The sequence below is a fragment of the Gorilla gorilla genome, chromosome 3 (genome assembly GCF_029281585.2).
Source record: "Gorilla gorilla gorilla isolate KB3781 chromosome 3, NHGRI_mGorGor1-v2.1_pri, whole genome shotgun sequence".
In the NCBI taxonomy this organism is placed as follows: Eukaryota; Metazoa; Chordata; class Mammalia; order Primates; family Hominidae; genus Gorilla; species Gorilla gorilla.
Genome location: NC_073227.2, coordinates 17,830,926 through 17,847,843, shown reverse-complemented (window position 1 = coordinate 17,847,843; position 16,918 = coordinate 17,830,926). Strand labels below are relative to the sequence as shown.

The 16,918-nt window shown below is 44.4% G+C and overlaps 1 long non-coding RNA gene across 1 annotated transcript; it reads left to right on the top strand.

The window, feature by feature from the left end:
• Positions 1-6,290: 6,290 nt before the first annotated feature.
• LOC129533230 (uncharacterized) lies at positions 6,291-14,755 on the top strand. The gene is made up of 3 exons (XR_008679296.2): positions 6,291-6,694; positions 7,477-7,552; positions 14,368-14,755. It is a non-coding gene; the product is annotated as an uncharacterized lncRNA (long non-coding RNA).
• Positions 14,756-16,918: the final 2,163 nt, after the last annotated feature.

Genomic DNA, 16,918 nt, shown 5'->3' with positions numbered 1-16,918 from the left:
CTTGAACCCTGGAGTTGGAGGTTGCAGTGAGCCGAGATCGCACCACTGCACTCCAGCCTGGGCAACAGAGTTAGACTCTGTCCTCCCCACCAAAAAAAAAAAAAAAGTTACTAAGCTAAAGAGAAAAGTCAAGCTGGGAACTGCTTAGGGCAAACCTGCTTCCCATTCTATTCAAACTTACCTCTTTGCTCACTGAGGTAAATGTATATCTGATTGCCTCATTTGGAGAGGCTAATCAGGAACTCAAAAGAATGCAACCATTTGTCTCTTAACTACCTATGACCTGGAAGCCCCCTCCCCACTTCGAGTTGTCTCACCTTCACCTTCACCTGGAGTTGTCCCGCCTTTCCAGACTGAACCAATGTACATCTTGCACATATTGATTGATGTCTCATGTCTCTCTAAAATGTATGAAACCAAGCTGTGTCCCTACCACCTTAGGCACATGTTGTCAGGACCTCCTGAGTCTGTATCACAGGCTTGCGTCCTCAACCTTGGCAAAATAAACTTTCTGAATTAACTGATACCTCAGATTTTTGGGGTGCATATAGTCTTAGGCCTTGAGAGCTCTCTCGTAATTTCCATATTTTTGCCCTCTTGGATGCTGGCACCAAGAAACCTTGGCTATCCTGCTTAAAGGGCCACTTAGAGAGGGGCTCTGGAGGGCAAGGGGCCACATGGAGGAAAACAAGGTTCCCCGGCTGACAGCCAGCACCAACTGCCAGGCACATGCGTGAGGCTGTCCTGGATGTTCCGCCCAGCTGGCCCTCCAGCTGCAGGTAGTCACACAAATGAGCCCAGGTTAAGCCAGCCAGGAAGTCCCCATGCAACTCACAGAGTCATGAGCAATAACGACTTGAGGTGGTTTAAAGTTTCTAATTTTAGGTGCAATAGGTAACTGAAACAGCCCACAAGGGTGTGAGCCTGTGGAGGGTGCATTTCCCACCTGTTGAAGCTTCTCAATTCCCAGGATCCAATCTGGATAAGACTCTTGTTCTCAGTGTCCTTGATTTAAATAGCAATGAACTTTTTGCAGATTGGACCATCTCAGGGGAATCCCAAAGATCGGAAACTATTTTCTTTCTTAGAAACTTCCACACAGCATTGAGCCTTAGGAATTTCTAAGAAGGATCTGGAATGAAAAAAAATATTTTGAAAAGGTATTTGTATAGCTTCACTTCAGCAAGATTCATGGTGGGTGTTAGAATATGTGCTGGTGTTAAGCCAAACCATGTTTTTCAAAGACTCATCTGGCCTCAAGGTTGGCAGGATCAGAGTGGCCTCCCAGGATCTATCACATCCTCAGAAGAGTTGGTTCAACTGGCATGTACCCAGATCTCTTTGAGCTAGTATGACACTCCCTTGAGTCAAAGGCTGCCACATCACATCTCCTTTAAGTCCCCCTACATACGACCCCAGAAGCATTGACAAAGTATGCTATTCCTGAAGATTTCAGGAGGACATAAATGAAGAGACTAAACTGCAAGGTACCAAAACTTCCATCTTTGCTAAAGACCCTCATCCAGGCTGGGTGCGGTGGCTCATGCCTGTAATCCCAGCAATTTATGAGGCCAAAGCGGGCGGATCACCTGAGGTCGGGAGTTCAAGACCATCCTGATCAACATGGAGAAACCCCGTCCCTACTAAAAATACAAAATTAGCCAGGTGTGGTGGCCCATGCCTGTAATCCCAGCTACTAGGGAGGCTGAGGCAGGAGAATCGCTTGAACCTGGGAGGCATAGGTTGCGGTGAGGTGAGATCGTGCCATTGTACTCCAGCCTGGGCAGCAAGAGCAAAACTCCATCTCAAAAACAAACAAACAAACAGAAAACACTTATCCAATGGTCATGCCACTCTATCTGGCCATGTAATTTCTTCTCCTGGCTTTCTGTAGCAACAGCCTTCTGAGGAACCTCACTCTGCCTTTCAAAACCCCTTCAACTTGTACCCTTCATCAGCAAAGTATTTAGCTCAACATGTATGCCTCTGGGGGAACTCATCCACATGCCATTTAAGGATATTTCCAGCAACATCATCTTCACTACCCCAGGACAGCATTTTAGAGTGGATTACATGCCTGCTGGATGTGTTGTACTTGAGCGAGTTAGAGAAAATGTCACACTTTGAGACGAATTAAGAGTCTGTTTATTTAGCCGGCGGCTAAGAAATGGCTAACGTTTAAAGTTTTCTCGGCCTCGAAGAAGGGGCTAGATTTTCTTTTATACTTTGGTTTAGAAAGGGGAGGGGGGTCTAGTTAAAACAATTTTACAGAAGTAGGCAAAAAAGTTAAAAGGATAAATTGTTAAGGAAAGTAAACAGTTCTAGGTCTAGGGGCTTTAAGACTATTACAGGGTGATAGACGCGGGGCTTTGGGAATTATCAATTGGATGAATTCCTGGGAACTGCGGATATTGCTCGCCACAGTTTCTTATCAGTTAATTGCATTCTTCGATGTGCTGGGAGTCAGCTTGCACAAGTTAAGTCCTTGAGGAAGGGGCTGCCAGTGAAAGAGCCAAGATGGAGTCTGTCTGGCTCTCTTAGCTAAGGGAGAGTCAATTCAGGTGGAAACAAGGCTAGGTCATTAAAAGAAAGGGAGAGTCTAAGAACAGGGTTAGTAAAAACAAGGTTGGGCATTACATTCCTCACTTGTGTTTTTGGGGAATCAAATCGTTGATTCCTTAGTTATAACAAGGGGGTTATATTGAGTCTTAAGATACATAAGTTTGACAGAAGCTAAGTGTTGTTTTACAAAATTAATAAACTAATTTAATACACAAGGTCCAAAAATTAGACTTAATACTATGATGGGGAGGGGTCTGGCTAACTTAGTAATTAGAATAGTTAGCTCTGGGTTCTAGTTGAACATGCTTTGATATTAGGGGATGTTATTTTCTTGTTCTTGCTGGTGCTTATCTAGATTTTCTTGCACTTTCTGGAGTGTATCTTTTATGACTAAGAATGGTGGAGGAACAGTTAAATCAACTTTTTCAGGGTGTTTCTGGAACATAGGGTTACTTAGATCAGTTAAAGGCCTGACTGACTTGGGTGGGCTTTATGAGACTAGGGTTTTTTTGGATGGTGAACATAGTCCTAACATTAAATCCTGGGATATAAAATCTGCATCTTCATGACATGCCATGATACTATTGAGTTGAATTAAGGTCATGGACAGCTATAGTAAGAGGATTACAATTTTTCTAGTACATAATTTAGGATGAGAAGCAGGACTTGTGGAAAGAGTTGAAGATCTGGTTGATCTTTTAGAGTAGGTGGCTAAAGTTACACGTGTCTAATCAGGGCAGAAAAAGTGATAAGTATCTTGACAGCTAGCATCAGGGTGATTTCTAGGATAGAGGGAAAAGCCAATATTTTGGAGTCTTTTTTCTGCACTTTTGGAGCTTCTACACTTAGTTTGGCTCTTGGAGTGTCTGAATCTTGCTGCAAGGTCGACACTTCCTGCTCCTAGGACTGGCAGATTGTGTTTCTTTTCGTGGGTATGGGCTGGCTTTGGGAATAGTACAAATAAATCAACTGCAAAGGAGACTTACTTGGAAGTACTGGCCTTCTAAGTGGTGTTTGCAAATACACGTCCTGTTGTGAAAGAGGTGAGGAGAAAGGAGTAGGAAGGCACAGATGATGTAACGGGCAAAAACAAATGTTAGGTAGTAAAAAGAATTAATCTAATGGCTTCACCTGACTTAGGTGCAGTTTTAAGGGGCCTGACTTAGGCCTGGGGACTTATGTTTTTAGCTGGGCTCTGTTGGCCTTTTTGATGCGTGAGTGATGAATGTAAGCAGGAATGCCGTCTACTTTCAGAGCAGTTGGAGTCGTGAGGATGACGGTGTGAGGTCTTTTCTAAGCAGGAGTGAGTCTTTCTTTTTGGAACTTTTTAACAAACACTAGGTCTCGTGGCTGGAACGAATGGCAGGACTTTGGTCAGGAATTGGATTGGGATGGGCTCCTCGAACAAGTGGCAGGATGATATCTTCTACCTGTTGGAGAGACTATAGGTACTGTAACCAATTAGTTTGTGATATTTCTGCTAATTTGGCATCTCTTAGCTTAGGCAAGATAGGCGGCACCTTCTTATACACAATTTCAAAAGGTGAGAAATTAGCCTGGTAAGGGGTGCACCTTACTTTAAGTAGGGCTAAAGGAAGGAGACTTACTTAATTTACACTGTTTTTTTTAATATTAATTTTGTAGGAGTGTTTTTTAGGGTGTGGTTCATGCGTTCTACCTGCCTGGAGCTCTGGGGTTGATAGGCACAATGGGGCTTCTATTGAATGTTTAACACCTTACTGACTGACTGACTGAGCTATAGGCGAGGTGAAGGCTGGTCTATTATCAGACTTTATGGCAGCAGACAGCCTATATTGAGGGATGATTTCATTGAGTAAAAACTTAACTACTGTGTTGGTGGTTTCGTTTTTGGTAGCAAATGCCTTAGTCTATCTGGACAAGGTGTCTACTAGTACTAGAAGGTATTTGTACTTAGCCTGGTGTGGTTTAACTTCTCTAAAGTCAATTTCTTACTTTTCTCTTGGCGAGTTTTTTCAGAGACAGTGGCCTGGGCTGGGTTTAGGACTTTGTTTTGCATTTACTTGGGCGCAGGTTGTGCACTGGAGAGCTGCTTAATCTGTTAGGCTTTGAAGACGGGGGATCTTAAAATGGCTCCGGAGGAGCTGAGGTAGCTTTGCTTTTCTTAAATGGGTGGTAGACTGTACGTAACTGATTAAAGTTTCTTTAAGAGTTCAGGGTATGAAGATTCTAAAGTCAGGAAGAATCTACTAACTTTCCTGATTTTTATTGGCTCTGAGATCTGAAGCCAGTTTTTTGGTTGTTGTTGAGTATACGGGATTCTCAGGCAGATCTGGCTGTGGAAAGGAGACTGTGGGCAGCAAGTTTAGAGGCGTGACTGAAAGTCTCGCTGCGGCCTGAGCTGCTGAATCAGCTTTCTGGTTACTATGGGCAATGGCTGTGTTTTCTTTTTGATGTCCTTTGCAGTGGATCACAGCTACCTGCTGAGGTGAGTAGCCTGCTTTCCTGGTAGATGGCTTTATGTACATGCACAGTAACAAAGGCGTACTTGCTGTCAGTGTAAATGTTAATACGTTTATTCTACTTTATAGGAGAGCCTGAGTGAGGGCGATCAATTCAGCCTTTTGTGCCGAGTTGTTCGCTGGTAAAGCTTGAGCTTACAACACATCTGTCTCCGTGGTAACAGCTGCACTGACTTTTCATACTTCCTGCTTGAGGAAGCTGCTACTGTCTGTGAACACGGCGGCATCTGCCTTTACTAGGGGCACAGCTTGAAGATCAGATCGGCCAGTTTCGATAGTTTCTAACAGTTCTTGACAATCATGAGCAGGAATAGTGGAGTCTGAGTCAGGAAGTAGTGTAGCTGGATTGAAACACTTTGTGGGAGAGAAAGTCCAACGAGGCTGATCTAAGAGTAAATTTCGATACTGCAAGATGCGAGCATTTGACATCTATTTGCCAGAAGCATTTTGTAGTAAGGTCTTTACGGCATGAGGAGCTGTAAGGGTTAAATTTTGGCTTAGAGTTAACTTATCATCTTCTTGGGCCAGGCTTGCTCTAGCCGCTAGGGCTCGCAGACAACTTGGCCATCTAGAGGCCACAGGATCTAACCTCTTAGATAAATAGGCCACTGGGCGTCTTTAGGGTCTTAGAGTCTGAGTAAGTACGTCTTTAGCAACTCCTTGGCTTTTATGGAGATATTAGGGAGGGCTAAAGCAGGGGCTTCAGTTAATGCTGAATTAACGGGCTATTTCATTCTGTACTTCTTGGATAGCCGCCACTAAGATTTGTGTTTGTCTTTTGAATGCTTTATCAGCGGCCTTTTCAGCTGCCTGTGTTGCTTGTTTTTGTTTTTTAAACTTTTGATTGTCAAAAACTTTTTGGGCTATTTCTAAAAGCTGACTGATATTTATTCTAGCAAATCTTTCTAGATTTTGGAGTTTCTTTTTAATATCCGGGGCTGCCTGAGCCACAAATGCTAAATTAAGAGCAGGCTATTTTTGGGAGCTGCCGGGTCAAAAGGGGTGTAAATCCGATAAGCCTCCTGGAGGCGCTCTAAAAACGTTCTTGGTGACTTATCGGGCCTTTGGACAACTTCGGTCGTCTTAGACAAGTTTATGGGTTTCTGAGCGGCTCTTTTAATACTTGAGAGGAGGTACCGGTGAAAATCGTCTGAAGCTCCCTTTCTACTTGAGGAATGTGGGTACCAGTTAGGCCAGGTAGAGGGAAAGACCTCCTCAAGGAGGTCTCTAGCTTCTCCTTCCGGTCCATTGGGTGATGTGAGAAAGTACTTTTTGGCTTCTTTTTGGATACGTTCTTTCTTTTCAGAGGTGAAAAGGGTTAAAAGGAGCTGTTGGCAATCATCTTAGGTGGGCGGGTGAGTCCGGAGTACAGACTCTGTCAGAGAGGTCAAAGCCTGGGGCTTTTCAGAGAAGGGAGGATTATGGGTTTTCTAATTATATAAGTCAGAAGTAGAAAAAGGGACACAAACTAAGAAGGGTGCTCAGCGCTCGTCATCTGGAGGGACTTGTGCCTCTCTCAGTGGTAGTAGAGGGGCTACTTCTTCCTGCCACGGTCATGATTGAGAGACAATGGGTGGTGAGCCTACAGGGGGACGTCGTCGAGGAGACATGGGATAACTTTAAGGGAGAAGGTTGGTTGTAAGGCGGTGGGACTGGGTGAGGGAGACTCCCCTCTTCTTCAGAGGGAGGCAGTGCAGGGGGAGCTGAACCGGCTGAGGGTCGAGGCGAAAACGCGGTCTGGCTTAGGAGGACCTTGGAGGTAGAATTATGAATGGCGCATGAATGGAGCCATGGAGGGGGGATCCTGAGTAAACTTAGCTATTGATCAATGTAGGGAAACTGATGAGGGTGGCTAGGAGTTTCAGTAACAACCTGCTACACAGCTTGAACAATTGTGACGTTCAATGACCCTTCAGACAGCCACTTGACTTTAAACTTTGGCCATTTCATTTTGCAGAGTGTCTGGAGCTTGCCTTTTTTAAGGCAGACTTTATAATCCTCTGAGAAACTGAGAGGAAAATTCTGCAGCATACATTGGAGAGGGCTTTAACTTTACAAGGCTGGGAGGAAGTGTTTGTTTGTTTTTGTTTTTTTTTTTGAAGGCAATTTAATAAGATTTGAGCATAGATATTAAACTTAGCATGGACAGAGAAACTTATTTCTTGGGGGACTGGAGTAGTGAAAGAACAGAATCAATATGACTAGAAAGAGCAGAAAAACTTACAACAGCTAATACTACTTGCTACATTGCTGTAGCTTTAAGATTGAGGGAGGAGGACTAGAGCCAGCCTGAGATCTTCTGGGTCAGTTTGATCTAGGCATTCTTCTTCTTCTTCTAGATCTGCACTTTAAGTACTTTTGGTGTCTTTATGACTTAAAGGCAAATAGCTTAAACTTAGCTTTTTCTTTTAAGGGTTTAAGGTGTGAGAGCAGAGCCAAGTCCTGGAGACGGTAACCTTGCTGTCGCACCGGAAAACGAGATGTGCGGGGTAAGGGGCAGGGACAAGCTGGAAAAGGACTACTCGGATCACTTTTAAGGTGGGAGAGTAGCCACAGAGGAACAGAGTAAGAATCTAAACGAAGTAAAGCAGTACGGGCGTACGTTTCTTTACACAGTGTTCTACTTAAGGGCACAGGAAAAGTTACAGAATGACAAGAGAGTTGAGCAAGGAAATCTGCAGGATGGCTGTTTTGAACTCATTACTGGTTTAGTTTAGAGGACGTCTAATCACTTGGACGTGGAGTGTGACGATCTAAATACTTACAACTTTCATGGTGCTAGAAATCTTAATCAGGCAAATGTTTTTCACACTTGTTCTTGTAACAACACTTGACTTGGTTCTGGCAGAAAAGGCAGGACTGTGGTGGCCAGCCTAAGAGATTGATGAGAAATTTAGCCTCCTGTGACAAAAAAATCAGCACTAAGGACTTTGAAGAAGTTTTTACTTAGACGTCTTGGGCAATATCACCGTCCTGACATGCAAAACTTTCACAGCTACTAACAAGACAATAGAAACTGAACAGAACAATCAACATAAAACAAACAATTGACTTTAGGGTATGTAAACAGTTATGACAGTTTCTTCCTTTTTTTTTTTTTTTTTCCTTAAGACAAGGGGAGGGTTTCCTGTGATGGGATCAGTCAGATGCCTGCCTGGCCGCTCCCCCTGAGGGGACCTGGGCTCCTCTTCGCATTGGCAGGCCGGTATAAACTTCTGGCTCAGATCGAGCTATGCCTGATGCTACCTTAAGCCTTATGAGGTCGCCAAGGAACCGCAGGTGAGGGTCTACTTGAACTCCGTAGCTTTCGCCGTGGAGCTACAAACTGGAGGACAAGCGCAAGCCCTTGTCCTCCCTCATTCATTCATTATTCACAAAGAGTTTATAACAGTTTTTTTTTTCTTTCTTGGAGATTCTTCAAGAAACTTGAACAAGAGAAAGATGAGAGATACAAAAAGAGAGAGAGAGAGAGAGTGACCGGCCTGCCAGAAACCAGGACTCAGTCCTCCAGCATTCTGGGATGTGGACTGAGTCAAGGGAGGACCCCTGTCAGGACCACTTCTCTCCTAGAAAGAGACACAGAGGTGCCTAACAGAAAACCAGGGCTCCACCTTCTAGCGTCCTAGAGAAACAGGCAGAGTCAAAAGAGGGACACCCTCATCAGGGCCCTTTCCCTCTTACTAGAACTGAAATCAAATCTGACCTACCTGACCTCGGGGTCAGAATTTGAGGACTCAGAGGTGGAATTTTTGTGGGCATCCACACGGTAGTCGATCCGCTCTCCTCTGGAAGACGGTCACCTTTTGGGGACCTGAAAATTTTTTTTCAGGTGGCACCCCCCTACAAGCCGGCCGTCCTTCCGGGGGAGCCCGGAGAGAGCCCAGCTCTCGCCTGGTGGTGTTTATCGCTCGGGCCTCCAAATGTTGTACTTGAGCGAGTTAGAGAAAATGCCACACTTCGATATGAATTAAGTCTGTTTATTTAGCTGGCGGCCAAGAGATGGCTAGCTCTTAAAGTTCTCTTGGCCCCGAAGAAGGGGCTAGATTTTCTTTTATACTTCAGTTTAGAAAGGGGAAAGGGGTCTAGTTAAAATAATTTTACAGAAGTAAAGTAGGCAAAAAATGTTAAAAGGATAAATTGTTACAGGAAAGTAAACAGTTCTAGGTGTAAGGGCTTTAAGACTATTACAAAGTGATAGACGTGGGGCTTTAGGCATTATCAATCGGACAAATTCCTGGGAACTGCGGATATTGCTCGCCCCACAGTATCTTATCAGTTAATTGCACTCTTAGATGTGCTAAGAGTCAGCTTGCACAAGTTAAGTCCTTGAGGAAGGGGCTGCCAGTGAAAAAGCCAAGATAAAGTCTGTCTAGCTCTCTTAGCTAAAAGAAAGTCAATTCAGGTAGAAACAAGGCTAAGTGATTAAAAGAAAAGGAAAATCTAAGAACAAAGTTAATTAAAACAAGGTTAGGCATTACAGATGGGGTCATCCTTACATTCAGCACAGTGTTTGTCCTGAAACTTCAATGGAGTGCTCCTAGTTTGATAACTTGGACCATGCCAAATAAATTGAATTTCTCTTTCTTAACAACAGATGTTTGAATACAGCCCCGTGTCCCTCTCTGCTCCTTCCTGCCTTCCTCCTCTTCTCTTCTTTCCCTTCCTTTTCAAGAGCAGGGTTTGCAAGGTTTTACTTGAAAGCATCAGATAGTAAATATTTTAGAATTCGTGGGCCATACAGTCTCTTTTAGTAGTTAATCAACTCTGCCACCCATAGCATGAAAGCAGCTGATATAGGTTGAATATGTGCCCCCGCCCAAATCGCATGTTGCAATGTAATCCCCAGTGTTAGAGGTGGGGCCTGGTGGGAAGAGATTGGATCATGGGGGTAGATTTCTCATGAATGATTTAGCATCATCCCTTTGGTCCTGTCCTTGCAATAGTGAGTGAGTTCTTGCAAGATCGGGTTGTTTACAAGTGTGTAGCACCTCCCTCCTCACTCTCTTGCTCCCACTTCAGCTTCTGCCATGATTGTAAGTTTCCTGAGGCCTCCACAGAAGCTCAGCAGATGTCAGAGTCATGCTCCCTGTACAGCCTACAAAACTGTGAGCCAATTAAAGCTCTTCTCTTTACACATTACCGAGTCTCAGGTATTTCTTTATAGCATGAGAGAACAGCCTAATCCAGCAGCCATAGACAATATGTAGCAAATGGGCATGGCTGTGTTTCAGTAAAACTTTATTGACAAAAACATGTGCAGGTAGGTCAGATTTGGCCCATGGGCCATAGTGTCCCAGCCTCTGCTCTGGAATATTCTCTTTAGCCTGGATGGACATCTCTAGGTTTTTTTTTTTTTTTTTTGAGACAAAGTCTCACTGTTGCCCAGGCTGGAGTGCAGTGGTGCAATCTTTGCTCACCACAACCTCTGCCTCCTGGGTTCAAGCAATTCTCTTGCCTCAGCCTCCCAAGTAGCTGGGATTACAGGCACCTGCCACCACACCTGGCTAATTTTTGTATTTTTTTTTATAGAAATAGGGTTTCACCATGTTGGCCAGGCTGGTCTCAAACTCCTGACATCAGGTGATCCACCCGCCTCAGCCTCCCAAATGATGGGATTACAGGTGCCCACCACCACATCTGGCTAATTTTTTGTATTTTTAGTAGAGATGTGATTTCACTATGTTGCCCAGGCTGGTCTCGAACTCCTGATCTCAAGTGATCCACCTGCCTCGGCCTCCCAAAGTGCTGGGATTACAGGTGTGAGCCACGGCAGCTGGCCTCTAGATTTTTTTTTTTTTTTTTGACCATTGCTTATTTGGTTTGACTTTCATTTTCTTCCCCATTGTGGTAGTCATTTTCTGAATGCCTGTTAGTTTGTCCATCTCTCTCCTCTGTAGTCGCTAGAGTCAGATGAACTCCTCTGCAGGTGCAATGGTGTAACACTCTCTAGTGCTGAATTTTGAGCAGAAGAAAGAGAGCAAGAGTGACCGGTACCCTTAGAAACTCTGGCCTCCTGAGAATTTGGTGTCTTCTCTGCAAAGGTTGCAAACCTGTTAACCCACAGGCCAGAGAGAGAGAGAAGCCAGAATCATGATCTGTTAAGCTTGAGTATAATATTTGATGCACAGAGATCACGGTGTTTTTTGATAAGAATTAGAGGGGGAAGAAATGGCCACAGAGATCAATTTCTATCTCCAGGTGAGGATTCAGGAGATAATTCTGAGAACAGAAATTCCTGAGAACTCAGATGGGGGAAATCGCTGGTATTAGAAGGGTGAAAAGGTCAGTAATTAAGGCTACGACCGCGCTCTTACAGGCAAAAGAAAAAAATGAGACTGCCAGGCATGAATAATGAGAAATCTTTGATGGAATTAGCCATGCAGAACAGATACTAAATGCATCCTCATTCTTCTCATAGTCAAAAGTTTTGCTTAAGCTGGATGGGAAAAAGAGAATCCCATTTCACTAAGTATAAAAGAGGGGATTTTAGAGAAGGTCTCAGAAGACAGAGATGTGGCGGTATGGTGAAACTCACCAGATGGTGAACCCTCTCCAGCATAACAGAGGGATTGGGAGGAGTGGGTTGGCATTAGGCCAGGTGCATAGCCCAGTGCTACTCTCTCTGGACTTTCTGCTCTCTCTGGACTTGTTTGCTAGCTGAGCTAATCCATTTGCATAATTTTCAGTGCCATTTCTCAGCTGATGAGTCCTGAACTTTTGTCTTGAGGCTAGACTTCTCCTTCAAACAGCAGTCTTAAACACTCAACTTCTTTCTTGTTTTTTCCACTTGTCAACTCATGAACACCTCAACTTTGTTAAATCCAAAGCCAAACTCATGGCTTGGAGTGGTAGGTGATGGCTGTAATCCCAGTGCTATGGGAGGCTGAGGTGGGAGGATTACTTGAGGTCAGGAGTTTGAAGTCAGCCTGGAAAACACAGTGAGACTCCCTATCTCCAAAAAAAAAAAAAAAAAAAAAAAAAAAAAAAAAAGCTAGCCATGGTGAAATGCATCTGTAGGATCTGTAGTCCTGTTACATGGCAGTCTGAGGCAGGAGGATCACTTGAGCCCAGGAGTTTGAGGCTGCAAAGAGCTATGATTGCACCAATGCACTCCAGCCTGGGTGGCAGAGCCAGAGTCCCTGTCTTAAAAAAAACCAAAAGCAAAACTCTTTTTCCTGCTCCTTCTCCATGGGCTCTGTCCATGCCATCTCTGTTCTGTAAATGGCACCACCCCCTGCTGAGCTGCTCAAGGTGGCCATAACTCGTGTGTTGTGCTAACTCTGCTTTTGCCCTCTTCTCCAGTCAGAAGTCCTGTGATTCTAAACTTTATCCAACTTGTCCACTCTCTCTATCTTCACTGTCATTATCTTTGCCTAGGACACCACTATCCCAGCTGGGCTACAGCGGCAGCCTCCTAACTGGTCTTAACTGGTACTCTGCACCTGCTCTCCATGCTCAGCAATCCATTTCCTACCTAGCAGCTTCAGTGATCTTAAGGTGTCCATTGAGTCTCATCCCTGCCTTTCCTGCCCTTGGCACATAGAATAAAATCGAGACCCCGAGTCTTCTGCCTGTTCCTGCCGCCTCTCCAGCTCTCTCCTATCTCCTCCCCTTGGCCTACTCTATTTCAGCCACTCTGGCCTCCTTTTGTTTTCTTCGACTTTCAAACCTTTCTCCACAACAGGGCCTTTGCATTTGCTGCTTCAGCCTGGAATGATTTTCCTCTGCACCTCCCCAAATTAGACCATCCTTTAGGTCTCAGCTAAAATGGTGCTTCCAGACAGCTCTTTCCTGACCCCTTTATAAAGTGGACTTCCCTGCTCTTCTCCACCTTAACCTCATTATTTCTTGTTGGGGGAACTCAGGGACCCCAAATGGAGGGACTGGCTGAAGCCATGGCAGAGGAACATAAATTGTGAAGATTTTGTGGATATTTATCAGTTCCCAAATAATACTTTTATACTTTCTTTTTTTTTTTTTTTTTTTTTTTTTTGAGACGAAGTCTTGCTCTGTGGCCCAGGCGGGAGTGCAGTGGCTCAATCTCGGCTCACTGCAAGCTCCACCTCCCGGGTTCACGCCATTCTCCTGCCTCAGCCTCCCGAGTAGCTGGGACTACAGGCGCCAGCCATCACACCCGGCTAATTTTTTTGTATTTTTAGTAGAGACGGGGTTTCACCGTGTTAGCCAGGATGGTCTCGATCTCCTGACCTCGTGATCCGCCCACCTTGGCCTCCCAAAGTGCTGGGATTACAAGCGTGAGCCACCGCACCCAGCCTACTTTTATACTTTCTTATGCCTGTCTTTATTTTAATCTCTTAATCCTGTTATATTCATAAGCTAAGGATGTACATCACCTCAGGACCACTGTGATAATTGTGTTAAATGCCCAAATTGATTGTAAAACATGTGTGTTTCAACAATATGAAATCAGTGCACCTTGAAAAAGAAGAGAATAACAGCAATTTTTAGGGAACAAGGGAAGACAACCATAAGGTCTGACTTCCTGCAGGGTTGGGCAAAAAAAGCCATATGTTTCTTCTTGTATGGAGTCTATAAATGGACATGCAAGTAGGACAGATATTGCTAAATTCTTTTCCTAGCAAGGAATATTAATATTAATACCCTGGGAAAGGAATGCATTCCTGGGGGGAGGTCTATAAATGGCCACTGTGTGAATGTCTGTCTTATGCATTTGAGATAAGGACTGAGATACTCCCTGGTCTCCTGCAGTACCCAAAGGCTTACTAGGGTGGGGAAAAACTCTGCCCTGGTAAATTTTTGGTCAGACTGGTTCTCTGCTCTTGAACCCTGTTTTCTGTTGTTTAAGATGTTTATTAAGAGAATACGTGCACCAGTGAACATAGACCCTTATCAGTGGTTGTGCTTTTGCCCTTTGCTTTGTGATCTTTGCTGGACCTTTATCAGCAGTTCTGCTTTTGCCCTTTGTCCTGTTCCCTCAGAAGCATGTGATCTTTCTTAGACCCTTAGTAGTAGTTCTGCTTTTTGCCCTTTGAAGCATGTGATCTTTGTACCTACTCCCTGTTCTTACAGCCCCTCCCCTTTTGAAATCCTTAATAAAAACTTGCTGGTCTGAGACTCAGCAGGCATCACGGACTTACTGATATGCAGTGTTACCCCCAGTGGCCTAGCTGTAAAATTCCTCTCTTTGTAATGTCTCTCTTTATTTCTCAGCTGGCTGACACTTACAGAAAATAGAAAGAACCTATGTTGAAATAATGGGGGCAGGCTCCATCAATAGTTCTTTCATGGATTTACTTATTTTTTGTCTCCCTCCATACCCTAGAAACTCCTGGAGAGCAGAGCTGTGTCTGCCATCTTCATCATTGCATTACCACCACCCAGCACAGTGCCTGGCACAAAAGAGTTGCTCAATAAATAAATCAGGATGAATGGATAAATACACGGATAGGCACTTTGAACTACAGATGAGCTTAAATACATTGTGTTTTTCTTAGGCAAACATGTGCAATTAAGCATGTGATAAATGTTATGATGACCACACCTGTGTCTTGCCTGATGTTCTTTGCAATCACTAAATGAAGTCAATTGTGCCTGTTTTGACAGTTCTGTTTTCAACCTAATGATCTGTTTCTTTTAACTTCTGGCTGTTGGCTTTGTTTGTGTTTGTTAGCCTGACAAAGTGGCAGATATTGGTATTTGCTCTTTTGTTTAAATGTCATGAACTTTAAAAATGCCTTTGCTTTTGGTAAGAAACCCTAGTTAGGACAGTCTAGCAGTCTGGATGATTTGGGTTCTGGTGCAGTAACAACAATCCCCAAATCTCAGTGGATTCATGCAGTGAGGTATTTGTTTGTTTGTTTTTTGAGACAGGGTCTCACTCTGTCACCCAGACTAGAGTGCAGTGGTACATCCTCAGCTCACTGCAACCTCTGCCTCCCAGACTCAAGTGATTCTCCTGCCTCCTGAGTAGCTGGGATTACAGGCATGTGACACTACTGTCTAATTTTTGTACCTTAGTAGAGACAGGATATTGCCATGTTAGCCAGGCTGATCTTGAACTCCTGACCTCAAATGATCCACCTGCCTTGGCCTCCCAAAGTGCTGGGATGACAGGCATGAGCCACCATGCCTGGCCACAGTGAGGCTTATTCTTGGTCACGTTGCATGTCTGGGCTGTGTTAGGGCATTGTGGGCTGGTCTGTTCATTGTGTTCACTCAGGGATCCAGGCTGACAAAAGCCCCATCTCTGCATGTGTCCTTGATCACCACTTCAGGGGAAAGGGAATGTGGTGGATCACACAGCCTCTTAACACTTCCACCTGGAGGTGACTCAAGTTGCTCTTGCTCATGGTTCATTGGACAAAGCAGATCACAGAGACATGGGCAACTTCTCTGTGCCTGGAAGGGGAATCAAAATATGAATAGCTACATTGATTTTCCCTAGCTATTACACAGAAGGCCTCATTTAAACACAGTTACTTATTTGTGTTTTGAAGCTAATTGTTGTCCATCAAACTTCACAGAAGATATGTGCACTTCCAAGTTATTGTTAAGCACAATTTTTTTTTTTTTTTTGAGACAGAGTCTCACTCTCTCTCTTGCCCAGGCTGGAGTGCAGTGGCATGATCATGGATCACTGAAACTTATGCCTCCTGGGTTCAAGTGATTTTCGTGCCTCAGCCTCCCAAAGTGCTGTGACTACAGACACCCACCACTGCGCCTGGCTAAGTTTTGTATTTTTAATAGAGATGGGGTTTCACCATGTTGGCCTGGCTGGTCTGGAACTCCTGACCTCAGGTGACCCACCTGCCTCGGCCTCCCAAAGTGCTGAGATGACAGGTGTGAGCTGCCACGCCCAACCTTGAGTATGATTTTTGATTGGGAAGGTCAGAGTTAGGGTTCTAGTCTGAGGACAGTATGATGTGAAGGTGAAAAGCAGAGCTTGGCTGTGAGTTTGCTGTGATGCCTTTGCTGCTTCTACAATTTTTTGGCTGTGTGACCGTCACCTTTGGCAAGTTCCTTTACGTTTCTATGTGTTGGTTTCCTCATCAATAAAATGGAAAAACTAATCATAATCATAATATCTATTGGTGTTGGGACAGCCCAGTGGTTGACACATAAGGACACAAAAATAGTTTTTTTTTTTGAAACAGAGCCTTGCTCTGTTGCCAGGCTGGAGTGCAGTGGTGCAATCTCAGCTCACTGCAAACTCTGCCTCCTGGGTTCAAGAGATTCTCCTGCCTCAGCCTCCCGAGTAGCTGGGATTACAGATGCCTGCCACCACTCCCAGCTAATTTTTGTATTTTTAGTAGAGACGGGGTTTCACCATGTTGTCCAGGATGCTCTCGATCTCTTGACCTCATGATCCGCCCACCTCAGCCTCTCAAAGTGTTGGGATTACAGGCATGAACCATTGACCTCATGATCCGCCCACCTCAGCCTCTCAAAGTGTTGGGATTACAGGCATGAACCACCGTGCCCGGCTCAAAAATACTATTACTAATTTTGGGGGGTAGTTACTATATTTTGTGAAAATCAGAGTTCAGTACCTTGTAACACTGGGTTGGGATCTATCCCTGAAGGAACAGGCTTCTAAGAGGAAGGCATGGAAAGAGGGGCAAAATTTCAGTGGATGTTGTAATGACTTTAGGTATATGGACCTGGGGCTGAGTTCTAGCTGGGGCCACAAGGTGGCAAGGTGGACTTTGCTAAATTCTATCACTTTCCTGGGCCTCAGACTCACTTGTTACAAATGGGGTTAAAGCATCCCTCTTTCAGAGCTAAGATAAAGATGATTAAGTAAGAGGGAATGAAAGTAACTTCCATCAACCGTCAAAAGTATTCGTTTAAATTTTTTTTTTTTTTGAGATGGA